This window comes from Myotis nattereri (assembly GCF_964212035.1).
Source record: "Myotis nattereri genome assembly, chromosome: 16".
In the NCBI taxonomy this organism is placed as follows: Eukaryota; Metazoa; Chordata; class Mammalia; order Chiroptera; family Vespertilionidae; genus Myotis; species Myotis nattereri.
The window spans coordinates 22,821,910-22,834,943 of NC_138091.1; the positions used below are offsets into that span (position 1 = coordinate 22,821,910).

At 48.5% G+C, this 13,034-nt stretch overlaps 1 protein-coding gene across 2 annotated transcripts in view; it reads right to left on the minus strand.

Moving 5' to 3' along the window:
- Positions 1 to 13,034, minus strand: part of NXN (nucleoredoxin) — a gene marked incomplete at its 5' end in the record, with an annotated part of 151,365 nt that overhangs the window by 11,396 nt on the left and 126,935 nt on the right. The window lies entirely within an intron of this gene.

Consider the following 13,034-nt stretch of genomic DNA (forward strand, 5'->3'; position numbering starts at 1 on the left):
GTGTCACTATTTTTTTATCAGCCCTAAATTGACTATTTGGCTCATGAGAAGGCAGCGGTACAGAAGACTGGTGCCTCACTCTAGTAGGAGAAACAGAACCCTCCACGCCGGCTGGAGGGGCCAGCTAAAGAAACAGAAGACAGCGACAGCATCAGCACCGCGCCCGCGGTCCAGGAACCGTGGGCCTCTGCCTGGGGTTGGCATCCTTTACTTGCAGCACCCTAAGCTTAACTTCCGGGCGTAGAACACGCCACACTCCTAGACAGGGCTTCAGCCCCAAGCCCCTGCCCTGGGAGCTGTGCTGGACCACAAGCGGTGCCCAAGAATCGCCCTGACCGTCTCCCTCCAAACCCACAGAAGGAGGAACAAGGCCCAGGAAGCCCCTCCAACCTGTTTCCTCCAGGGAGGAGCCTCTTCGTATTTAAAACCATCTCAAGCCACGCGCACTAAGGCCACCCCATCCGGTGGTTTGGTTGCTTTTCTACCGCCAAGGTAAGAGGGGGCTTTTTTAAGTATATTGTTTTTATTTCAGAGAGGAAGGGAGAGAGAGAAACATCAATGATAAGAGAGAATCACTGATGGCTGCTTCCTGCACAGCCCCCCACTGGGGATCGAGTCCACAACCTGGGCATGTGCCCTGACCGGGAATCGAACCATGACCTCCTGGTTCATAGGTCTACACTTAACACTGACCAACACTGGCCAGGCGGAAAGAGGGAGTTTTAAAGGAGGTAGCAGTGGCTGGGACGTCTGGGGTAGAGAAGCCGGGCAGGTTGTAGCCCAGGGAGCTTTCTTTCTCTGCTTCTAGATGATCTGAGGGGGCTGGGAGTAATCGCTCAAAGACTGTGGGAGCCGGGAAGAGAAAGGGGAGGAAAGCAGACCCCGCGACAGAAGAGCAGGTCGGGGCGCATGGGCAGGTACGATATCGTGCGACCACGGACATGGTCATTGTGAAGACTGTGGCAAGACGGGACATGTTTGTGATGTACTGTTCCACAGAAGTGCAGGATACACCACGCTACACGTACAGAAACAACTATGGGCGAGTATGCATGTGGACAGGGACCAAGAGGGACTCAGAAAGTGAAAACAGTTGTGCTGGCGAGGCAGGAATGCAGATACGTTTCAGTCTCCTTAAACGGTGCTATGATAAATGTATGGACATAAAATAAAAACCAAATGAGAACCCAAGGGCGGTAGGGGTGGGGTGATTCCATCCCTCCTGGCTCCCCTAAAGCTTGCCTTTGCTGAGAGCGCTATGGAGAGGAAGGAGGCAGCTGGTTTGTATGTTGAAGCTCAGAGAAACCCAAGGATTTCCAAGGTGTGGGTCTGGGCCTAGTTGAACGTGGCCGGGAGGCCCGAAAGCTGCTTGGGCCCGTGCCTGTGAAGGAGACAGACACGAACACATGGATGGCGATGTTCTTGAAATACAGAAAAACCAGGAACAACCAAGTACCCACGAGCAGTGGGACAGATAAATAAACCATGGCACAGCCGTACAATGAAATACTTCTTGGAACGTAACGTTAAACCAGAAAAGCAAGTTGCAGAATGATACCACACCATGTCAGCGTTGAAGGATGCTTCTAAAACACACCCAGCAGGCTATCTATTATTCATGGACTCACATATATGCTGTTAAGTATGAAAACATATTATGAAGATAACACATTAAAGCTACGGTAGAGCTGCCCCCGGTGGTGGGGGGTGGGGTGGGGGGGGGGGGGTGGGGAAGGAGAAGGCACGTAGAGGAGTGAAAGGAAGCCCACCCCTGTCTGGGTCAACGCTCCCGTTTGTTTATATTTGAAATACCTGAAGCAAAAATGTCAATCCCAGGCGGTGCTTGTTACATTATTCTTTGTCCTTTCCTGTTTCTTTATGTGCTCACAATAAAGCAAGACAAACGGAACAGAGCACAGAAGCTGCTTATTAGGTCCCAAGGCAGCCCCCAGCCTCTGCCCACGGGGCCAGCTCCCCCTGCTCCCCGGGTCCATGGCCAGATCCCCCCGGATCCCTGGGTCCAGCTCCCCCGGGTCTGTGGCTCCTCCCACGGTCCACGGGCAGCTCCAGATAACGGGCACCAGCCCTCTGCACACGGAGCCCTCTGTACACGGAGCTCTGTCTACAAAACACACCAGCGCTGGCCCGTCACCCTCCACTGGCTGAAAATTACAGTCTCCAAATGCTTCGCTTTTATAAAAAATAGATTCTGCCTCAAATCTATTTTTTGAAGGGGATTGGGAAGAGGGCAAAGGGCGGGAAAGAGAGGAGAAAGGGGGGACCTGGAAGACGAAGGAGGGGAAAGGAAAGAGAGAGGAAGAGCAGAAGAACAAGCAGGCAGCAGAGAAACGGAAGATTAACAGGTCCTGGGAGAGCGAATGGCCCTCACACCACTGCCTCCCCGCCAGGCCTAAAGCGCCCGCTCTCCCGGTGGCAGGGCCAAGGCCCCTCTCGGCCCCAGCTGCTTTCCCCAGAGGCTGGGGGCCGGGGAGGGGCGAGGAACAAAACCAGTCGGGGCCCTGGCCGAGGAGGGAAGGGGCCCTCAGCCTCCCTGAAAGGGCAGGGTGTTCCCTGGCAGCCGGGATCAGACACCTGCTAATGGGATTTGCCTTTTCCGAGTGTGTCTAAACCCTTTCCTTAGGAAGGCCTTTTCAACAGCTTACAGGCAGCAAAGCCCGCAGCCTGCAAATGCGCTGGGAGTCCGGAGGCCCTCCAACTCAGGGCAACCCAGCTACTCCCCTAGAATAAAGGATATGGATATGGATGGAGGTCAAATGCCAGGGCCGTGCTGAACTCCGGTGGCCGGCTGAAGGCTGCTGGTTCCGTGCGGGCTCAGTCCAGAGGTCTGAGGGAGCCAGGGACCTGAGTGCCAGCGGCAGCAGGCCCCGTGCCTGGCCACCCTGGTGAGCCGCGGCAGGCCCCGCTGCTCTGTGAAAGGGGGGCTTGAGGGCGATGGTCTCAAGATGTAGACTCTCCCAGCACGCCTGTGTGGACGCCTCAACAAACTTGGCACTGCCCTGACCAGTTCGGCTCAGTGGATGGAGCGTCAGCCTGTGGACCGAGGGGTCCCAGGTTCGATTCCGGTTAAGGGCATGTGCCTTGGTTGTGGGCACATCCCCGGTGGGAGGTGTGCAGGAGGCAGCTGATCGATGTTTCTCTCTCATCAATGTTTCTGACTCTCTGTCCCTCTCTCTTTCTCTCTGTAAAAAATCAATAAAATATATTTTAAAAAAACCAAAACAAACAAAACCACACCTGGCACTGATGAAGGCCTCCTTCAGCACGCTGGGGACACCGGGGATCCAGGCACGCTCCAAGCCTGGCGCCCGAGATGCTGAGGGAGTCAGAGTTCTATTTGCATTAGCCATTTCCATCGGCCTGTTGGGACAACACAGGGATGCTCTGCCCTCAAATACCTCCATACACAAGGGACTGTCCGATCAGGTCACTGGCCTGCAGTAAGGCACAGAGACAGGCCAGGTGGAGGTGGCTCACCTTCGGCGGGGTGGGGGATGTACCTGGCATGGCTCTGTGAAAGCGCCCTCATCAAAGGCCTCAGGAGGAGACAGGACGTGCAGTGAGAGCCCAGGACAGTCAGAGAGGGAGGGGGAGCGCTCCCACAGACAGCCCTGTAGGAGGTGCTGAAGACCAGCCGCTCCGCTGACTCGTGTGTGTGTGTGTGTGTGTGTGTGTGTGTGTGTGTGTGTGAGATTTTTAAAAATATGTATTTTTATTGATTTCGGAGAGGAAGGGAGAGGGAGAGATAGAAACATCAATGATAAGAGAGAATCATTGTTCAGCTGCCTCCTGCATGCCCCATACTGGGGATGGAGCCCAAAACCTGGGCATGTGCCCTGACCGGGAATCGAACCCTGACCGGGAATCGAACCCTGACCTCCTGGTTCATAGGTCATGCTCAGCCACTGAGCCACGCCAGCCGGTCAGTGTGTGGGATTTTCTAATATAATAATAAATAAATGTTTAGTCTTCATCCTGTTTCTGGCACAGAGCTCCCCAAACCCTTATAATTTCCTCTGTGATAAGGGGTGATAGGGGCATCTTTTGTTCTAATATTTGGTCTTAGTCCCAAATCCTAAGACCCCTGGAATCTGGGAGTGGTCAGTGTCCTTTTGTATGTTAATGAGATGACTGGGGGCGGGCCCCTAAATAGCTTCAGAATGGAAGCTGGTCACCAGAAAGGCATGATTAGCAGCCTAGAACATTCAGCTCCACTCCCCCCTTCGAATTCCCCCACCCTCCCAGCACCCACAGGTTGGAGAGGGAGAAGGGCTAGAGGGTGAACTCGTGACCAAGGGCCAGTGAGTTAGCCAATCATGCCTGTATAATGAACCCTCCATACAGCCCGCAGTGACGGGTGCAGAGAGCCTCCAGGCTGGCGTGGCTCCATGGAGACTGGCTGGGAGGGTGGCATGCTTGGAGAGCGCATAGAAGCTCCACCCCCTTCCCAGGAGCCTTGCCCAGGGCATCTCTTACATTGGTTGTTCCTGAGTGGTATCCTTTATAATAAACCAGTAATAACAGTAAGTAAAATGTTTTCCAGAAAGCTGTGAGCTGTTCTAGCCAATTACTGGCGCAGAGGACGGGCCACAGGAACGCTGGTTTACAGCCTGTCAGTCAAAAGGACTGGGACTTGCAACTGGCATCTGAAGAGGGGGAGATGCAGGTGGCCCTGTGGGGTCTGACCCGAACTCCAGGGACCTGGTGTCTGAATTGCATTGAATTGAACTGTACGTGTGTGACACGGGTGGCGTGTGGAAAAACCCCTACACATTGGGGAAGGGAAAGGGGCTGCAGGGGAAGGAGGCGGGGACTGCAATCGCCTCTCCCCTCTCCTCTGCCTCATGCATTCCCTGCTCCCCTGCCCCCTTGAAGCAGAGACTTCAGTTTTACTTGTGAGTAAAAACAGCGTGGACTATACACACATACCTGTAAACACACCAGTGGAATGACTGTGGAAGTTGTAACCACGGTCTTACAAAGCTCAGGAAATTCAGAGTTCAATGAAGAACAATTTTTAGTTTTGTGATGCTATGAAGAGTATGAAAGAATACACAGCTCCTTCAAGTTCAAAGGTATGTAGAGCTAGGCTGGAGGCATTTAAATATCCTCAGAGGCAAAGAAAGGCAAAATTCAACTGCGGGATCATGCAGCCTAGGGCAGAGTTGCTGATTTCTAAGACTAGAGAGAAGAATTCAGGAAGGATCCCAAACCAGCGACTCGAACTACAAGGGCTCTGAAGGTGAAGACTGTCCTATTTGGAGGGCAAAGAGCAGCACTGTGATGAGGGCCATCCACACATGCAGAGACTTCCAAGATGGTATCATTGGCAGGATACAATTATCTCCTTTATAAGTGAGCATCTTTCAAACACAGGAAGATCTAGAATTAAGTTTAGAAACGTGAATTTGCCGAAACCGGTTTGGCTCAGTGGATAGAGCGTCGGCCTGCGGACTGAAAGGTCCCAGGTTCGATTCCGGTCAAGGGCATGTACCTGGGTTGTGGGCACATCCCCAGTAGGAGATGTGCAGGAGGCAGCTGATCGATGTTTCTCGCTCATCGATGTTTCTAGCTCTCTATCTCTCTCTCCCTTCCTCTCTGTAAAAAAATCAATAAAATATATTTTAAAAAAAAGAAGAAACGTGAATTTATTAATGTTTTTTGTGTGTCAAGACATCCACATGCCCTGGCCAGTGTGGCTCAGTTGGTTGAGCGTTGTCCTGTGCACCGAAAGGTCACTGGTTCGATTCCCAGTCAGGACACATGCCCAGGTTGTGAGTTCAATCCAGGGTGAATGTGGAAGGCAGCAGAGTGGCTGTTTCTCTCTTTCCCCCTCCCTCTCCTTCTCCCTCTCCCTTTCCCTCTCTCTTAAAAAATAAATAAATAAAAGCCGGTTATTTTAAAAAAAAAAGAAAGAAAGAAAGAAAGGAAGAAAGACAGACAGACATATTTGGTATTTAACTTCTGCATTTGTTTTCATTTAAGCAAAGTGGCCCAATAGAATAATAGGTTGGTCCTGTGATTACAATATTAAAATGTGTTACTGATTCTGGGTTATGATTCTAAAACCATACTAACAGTACTGCTCCATTTAGGAGAACTTAAGAATTGCCATATTTGTTAAGTTTAATTTACTAGAGTTAAAAGACTTAAGAATTTGGGGACATTTTATCTTTCAGGTAAGTATTTTTTAAGATTTAAATTTATAAATCAATTTAAAATGTTTAAAGGAGTTTAGCTAAGTTTGCAAGTGGGTCCCATTAATCCTACCCTGTACTCCCCATTCCTTTACTTTGCTCTGTTTTTAACTATAACACTGGCAACTCAACACACTGTACACTTTTTTTTTCTTTTCTTTTTAAAATATTTTTATTGATTTCAGAGAGGAAGGGAGAGGGAGAGAGAGACAGAAACATCAATGATGAAAGAGAATCACTGACCGGCTGCCTCCTGCACACCCCCTACTGGAGATTGAGCTCACAACCCAAGCATGTGCCCTGACCGGGAATAATAACTGTTTGTGGGAATATAAATTGGTGCAGCCACTCTGGAGAACAGTATGGAAGTTCCTCAAAAAAATTAAAGTAGAATTACCATATGACCCAGCATATGGATAAATACTATTTATCTGAAGAAAACAAAACACTAACTCAAGAAAGATATGCACTCCTATGTTCAATACAGCATTATTTATGATAGCCAAGATATGAAAACAACCTACGTGTCCGACAACGGAGTAATAAATAAATAAAAAGATATAGTGTACACACACACACACACACACACACACACACACACACTGGAATACCACTCAGCCATAAAAAAGAAGGAAGGGTTGCCATTTGCAACCATATGGATGGATTTTGAGAGTATTATGCTAAGTCAGAGAGACAAAGACAAATATTATATGATTTCGCTTAGATGTGGAATGTAAAAAACAAAGTAAACAATCAAACAACAAAACTCATAAAGAGAACAGACTGTTGGTTATCAGTAGGGAAGGGGGTTGGGGTGGGCAAAATGGGTAGAGGGGTCAGTTGTATGGTTACGGAAGGTAACTAGACTTATTGTGGTGATTGCTTTGTACGGTATACAAATATCGAACTATGTTGTATGCCTGAAACTAATATCATGTTATATACCAATTTTACCTCAACTAAAAAAAGAAAGGAAAAAGAAATAGCCCTGGCTGGGTAGCTCAGTTGGTTAGAGCATCGTCCCTATCCACCAAGGTTGTCAGTTTGCTTCCCAGTCAGGGCACATACAAGAATCAACCAATAAATACATAGATAAGTGGAACAACGAATCAATGTTTCTCTCTCTCTCATTCTCCCTTCCTCTCTCTTTCTCAAGGCAAGTTTTAAAAATTTACCAAAAAAGAAAAAAAAAAAAAAAGAAAAGAAAGAAGTATCCATGAACTGGCCTCTGGAATTTCTCTTCCAGTCTAGCTTAAATGTCACTACTGCACTGTTCTCTCCTTAATCAAAAATTTTAGCCCTAACCGGTTTGGCTCAGTGGATAGAGTGTCGGCCTGAGGACTGAAGGGTCCCGGGTTCGATTCCAGTCAAGGGCATGTACCTTGGTTGCGGGCACATCCCTAGTTGGGGGTGTGCAGGAGGCAGCTGATCGATGTTTCTCTCTCATCGATGTTTCTAACTCTCTATCCCTCTCCCTTCCTCTCTGTAAAATATCAATAAAATATATTAAAAATTTTTTTTTCAAAAGGCCCGGCCGGTGTGGCTCAGTGGTTGAGCATCAACCCAGGAACTAAGAGGTCACCGGTTCGATTCCTGTTCAGGGCATATGCCCGGGTTGCGGGCTCGATCCCCAGTAGGGGGCATGCAGGAGGCAGCCAATCGATGATTCTCTCTCATGATTGATGTTTCTATCTCTCTCTTCCTATCCCTTCCTCTCTGAAATCAATAAAAATATATTTTAAAAAATTTTCAAAAGGCTCTAAAAGTCCAAAGGGTCAAATCCATGGATCTCGGCATAGCGTTCAAAGTTCTATACAATATGGCATCATCAATCTATTGCCTATTCTCCTTCTAGTACACCATGGGCAACCTGGTCTGGCCATTGCCCTGAAATGTCCCAAACCTCTTACCTAAACCGCACACATTCTGCAAGACCCTGCTCCATAGCCACCCCCTCCAGGAAGCCTTCCTGGTTCAACAGTTCCAAGCAAGTCTCCTCTGAACTCGGATTCCTCCATCTTGTGGCCCTTCATTAAATGCCACCTAGATAAGGATGTTGTGTTGCTCTTCTATACTCATATTTCACTGCGCTTTAGTGCATCTCTGGTTTGACAAGGCCAGAGGCAGGCAGATCAAGGTCAGTAGGCCATGTCTGACAGGCTGCTTGCAGGAATGAGTCCCAGAGATCAGTGATCAAGGAGCCATCGGCACAAAACACTGTGCCAAAAACTATAGCCTCGCGGGCAAGGAAGCAGGAGGTGGGGAGCTGGGAAAGCAGACAGGTCCCAGCTGAAGAGAGACTAGAGCAGATGGCAGAGGGGTGTGGGCCACGGAGCCAGCAGCCGAGGAGCAGTGGGGCGGGCCAGGTGCAGGGCTGGGCGGCAGTGCAGAATCCCGGGCCGGAACGGGGCTCCTCGTGAATCTCACATTCTCTCCCTGTGGCGTGGCTGGCCGGCCGCCACTGCCTGGGCACAGAGCCTCTCCAGATCAGCCTTCTGATCCCCAAAGGAGGGCTCCTTGAAGTCAGGGACCACAAATGCACTTCTCATCCCCACACTGCCGGGGCCTTAAGAGACTGCGGAATGGATGCATTTCTGAAAAGTCTCCATTCTCTTCCTCCTCGGTTGTGGTCACCCGCTTTCCGGCTGTCTCGGCCACACCTAACAGGCGAGGCTCCTCCATCTGTAATATCTGCATGTTGACTGCTGGAGCATCCGAAAGGAGAGTTCCCTTCTCTGCTTTCTGAAGGCAGACAGAAAACAGTCTATTTCATTTTTTAATCTACTTAAACATTTGTGTGTCCTGCCAACGGCCCACAGAAGGGCACTCTCCAGCCTTAGTGGTGTGTCCAAACTCGTGTTGAATTCTTTTTTTTTTTTTATTGATTTCAGAGAGGAAAGGAGAGGGAGGGAGGGAGGGAGAGAGGGAGAGAGAGAGAGAGAGAGAGAGAGAGAGAGAGAGAGAGAGAGAGAGAGAGAGGAACAACAATGATGAGAGAGAATCATTGGTCAGCTGCCTCCTGCACGCCTCCTATTGGGGATCAAGCCCGCAACCTGGGCATGTGCCTTTGACTGGAATCGAACCCAGGACCTTTCCAGTCTGCAGGCCGACGCTCTATCCACTGAGCCAAACCGGCTAGGGCTCGTGTTGGATTCTTGAAGAGCTCATTATCTCTCTTATTAGATTGCTCTTCTGTGCCCATGCACTCCCCCCCCACACACACACACACCAAAGGGTCCTCAGCAGCATCTCACAGAGCACAGGGAGGGCAGACCGCCAGCCGCAAACAGGCTGTGCATTACATATAGACCATCCTTAGGTACCGTCTTCACTTCCGGTGACCCCACGGCCTTGGCACTGACCACCAGGAATGCCTGCGTCACGCTGGAGCCCAGGCCTAGGAAAGGGCAACTGAACTCCCTATGGTGGAGAGAGATCCTGCCCCCTGATGGCTCATGACTGGAAATGTGGGGAGGCCTCCAGGCCGAGCAGAGTGGCTCAGTGAGGCCCAGCGCCCAGCTCCCTCTCTGGGGCAGTGCCACCAATGCACTTCTCATCCCCACACCGCCAGGGCCTTAAGAGACTGCGGAATGGGTGCGTCTCTGAAAAGTCTCCATTCTCTTCCAAGCTGCCGTACAAAAGGGCACTTATTTGATCAACACTTTCTACATCATTGTACTCCCTGCTCTTTGGTCATTTCCCAATGTAAGGCTCATCTCGTCCACCCACGGGCAGCACTGGGCCACCCTCTGGTTTCTTATTTCCCCCTGAGCTCAGTCCCAGTGGCTAGCTGGCGCTTGAGAAATAGGATCCTATGTGTTTAAATCTACTCCATCTTTTTTTCCAAAAGGGATTTGAGGCGTCTTAAAAATTGCATGATATAACCTAATAAAAACAGATGAAAATATACCCCTGAAGGGAACACAAGAAAGGAAGAGGAAACGAAGCTAGAGTCAAGGACACGCACAGAAACGGTCAGTTTTGCAAAATCACTGAAGTGGTGACAAATATAGCTCTGGGTTTTCTAGGGGCTGAAGCAAAGAAAGAATCATGGTCCGTAATGAAATTCCAAGTATGCAAATATGAGAGAAATAACCAAAAAACCAGAAATCCACCAACTGCTCAAGAGAAGCTCAGTCTTTGCTGGATGCTCTGGGATAATTTCCTGGGCATAAATTCCTACAAGTGGGATTTTTAAATGAAAGGCCTTATAGATTTTTTAAAGGCCTCTGTTGTGTACTGCCAATTGCTCTCTTGAAAGGTTGTCCTATTTACATTCCCAGCAGTCTGCTCTCTTCCCTACACTGGGGATTTTTTTTTTTTGGTGGTGGTGGTGGGAATTCTTTGCAAATGTGATATATACAAATTCAGTGTTTTCATCCATAATTCATGAAAGTAAATTATGCTGAATATTTTTGATATCCATTCTGACACTATACATAGGACAAATTGCCTACCTTGTATCTTTATTGTCTAAATTGTCTTTCTTTTAATCCTTAGCCAAGGATATTTTTTCCATTGATTTTTGTGTTTTTTTTATTTTTTTTTTAGAGAGTGGAAGGGAGGGAGGAGGGGGAGAGAGAGAGAGAGAGAGAGAGAGAGAGAGAGAGAGAGAGAGAGAGAGAGAAACATCAATGTGAGAGAGAGACATCAATTGGTTGCCTCCTGCATGTTCCCAACTGGGGGTGGGGGTCGAACCTACAACCGAGGTATGTGCTCTTGACGGGAAATCGAACCCTTGACCCTTTTGCCTGCAGGCTTATGCTCTAACCACTGAGCAACTGGCCAGGGCTATATTGTCTTTTCTCTCTCTTTTGGACTGGTATCTGGAAAGAGCTCTTTTTCTATGAAGGACATTGACTCTTTGCCAGCATGCTATTAATATTGTTGGTTGGCTTTGTTTAAGCTTTTTTAAAAATTACGTTTTTACTGATTTCAGAGAGGAAGAGAGAGGGAGAGAGAGACAGAAACATCAATGATGAGAGAGAATCATTGATTGGCTGCCTCCCGCATGCCCCCCTCCCACTGGGGATCGAGCCTGCAACCCCAGGGATGTGCTGTTGGTGAGAATCGAACCTGGGACCCTTTGGTCTGTAGGCCGACGCTCTATCCACTGAGCCAAACCATCCAGGGCTGTTTAAGGTTTTTGACATCCAACAGTTTATCTTTTTTAGGTTGTAAAATCTAATTTTCCCTTTTTTTCCTGAGCTGGTCAGCTAAATACTTATTAAGTACCAACTCTGTGCCAAACATTGAAACTCCCAAATTTTACTGATAAAAGAGGTTAAGTAACTTGCTCAAAGTCATTCAGCAAGTATTTGTTGAATGAATGAATGAATGAAGAGATGAAGTTTTACTTATCCCCAGGAAGTAGCAATTCCACCCTCTGCTGCCCACCAAAGCACACCTGAGCTTTCAGCCTCTCTGCAAGCAGCGTGCTGGGAGGAAACAAGCCTGTGACGTCTCCTTTAAGCTCCCCAAGCAACTTGGTGCTTTTCCTTCTAGACCAGGGAACAAAGTCATGTCACTCAGCTTCTCTTTGGAAAGGGAACTGCTCTCATCTTTTTATTAATAGGAGGTATGAGCCCCCAACATTCTCAAAAAATTAACAGACGTAGCTCTGGCCGGTTGACTCAGTTGGTTGGAGCACCGTCTCATGTACCCAAAGGTTGCGAGTTTCATTCCCAATCAGGGCACATGCCTAAGCTGCGGGTTCAGTCCCTGGTGGGGGCGCATGCGGAGGGCAACTGATTGATCTTCTCGCTCACATCCATGTCTCCCTCTTTCTCTCTCTCTCCCTGTCTCTCCAAAATTAATAAATATATCCTTGGGTGAAGATTTAAAAAAATTAATAGACCTAGACTATTAATGCCCTGGACAGCAGCAGCACCACCACCTGGGGCTCCCTAAAAATGTGGGCCCCCCAGACCCACTGAATCAGAATCTGCACGTTCCCAAGGTCCCCAGGCAATTCTTATGCACATTTGAAACTGAGAAGCACCGATTTAAAATAAAGTATTTTTTGAAACTTTAGCTCCAAACAAAGTCATACACGCTTACTGTAAATGGTGAAGAAAAAGATTAAAGGATCAGATGAGTTCCCCCATAAGCTGTGGGATTTGTAGGAAAATCTTAATTTTTTCCCATTCCCCATGTAACACAAGGGGCACTGAGAACGCAAACATTAGCTGTACCCACCGAGGGTCTAGGGTCGACCAGGCTCTGGCACTGCTGATACAAAGAGAATGAGTTTAACTCTTCACAGGCTAGTTCAGTGCTTTGCCAAGAAAACACCTGGCTGGGTGCAGGCTGGACGGAGGTATTCAGATAGTAAAGAACAAAAACCCCGTTTGCCTCACGAATGATCATTCTTTCTGAAATACATGATCAATACTCCAAGTCCTAGTTTGCTACACTCTCAGGAAACCAACTGTCTCATCTAAAAGTGATACCCACGCAGCCCTCACCATTACGCTACAGGAATCATGGGAGGTGCTTTATATACATTCTCCTGTAAGTGTTCCCAGCAGGTCTTGTGGCAGCGATGTAGCACACCCATTTTGCAGATGAGGAAACTGAGGCTCAAAGCATCTGAGTGATGGAACCAGACTACTCTCAGGTCTGTCTGAGAGTAAAACCCAGGGGATGGGGTTTTGGCCAGGTCACTGGGGAGCTGGTGAGGGGGAGGAGTAGCTGCCTCCCCTGTGAAAATACTTTGCTTAAAAAACAGTATAACCCACGTAATGTAAAATTCACCACATGTCATTTTGAAGATGGTAAGGCAAGTGAGCATTCATGGAAATAAAAAGGTTCTTTTCC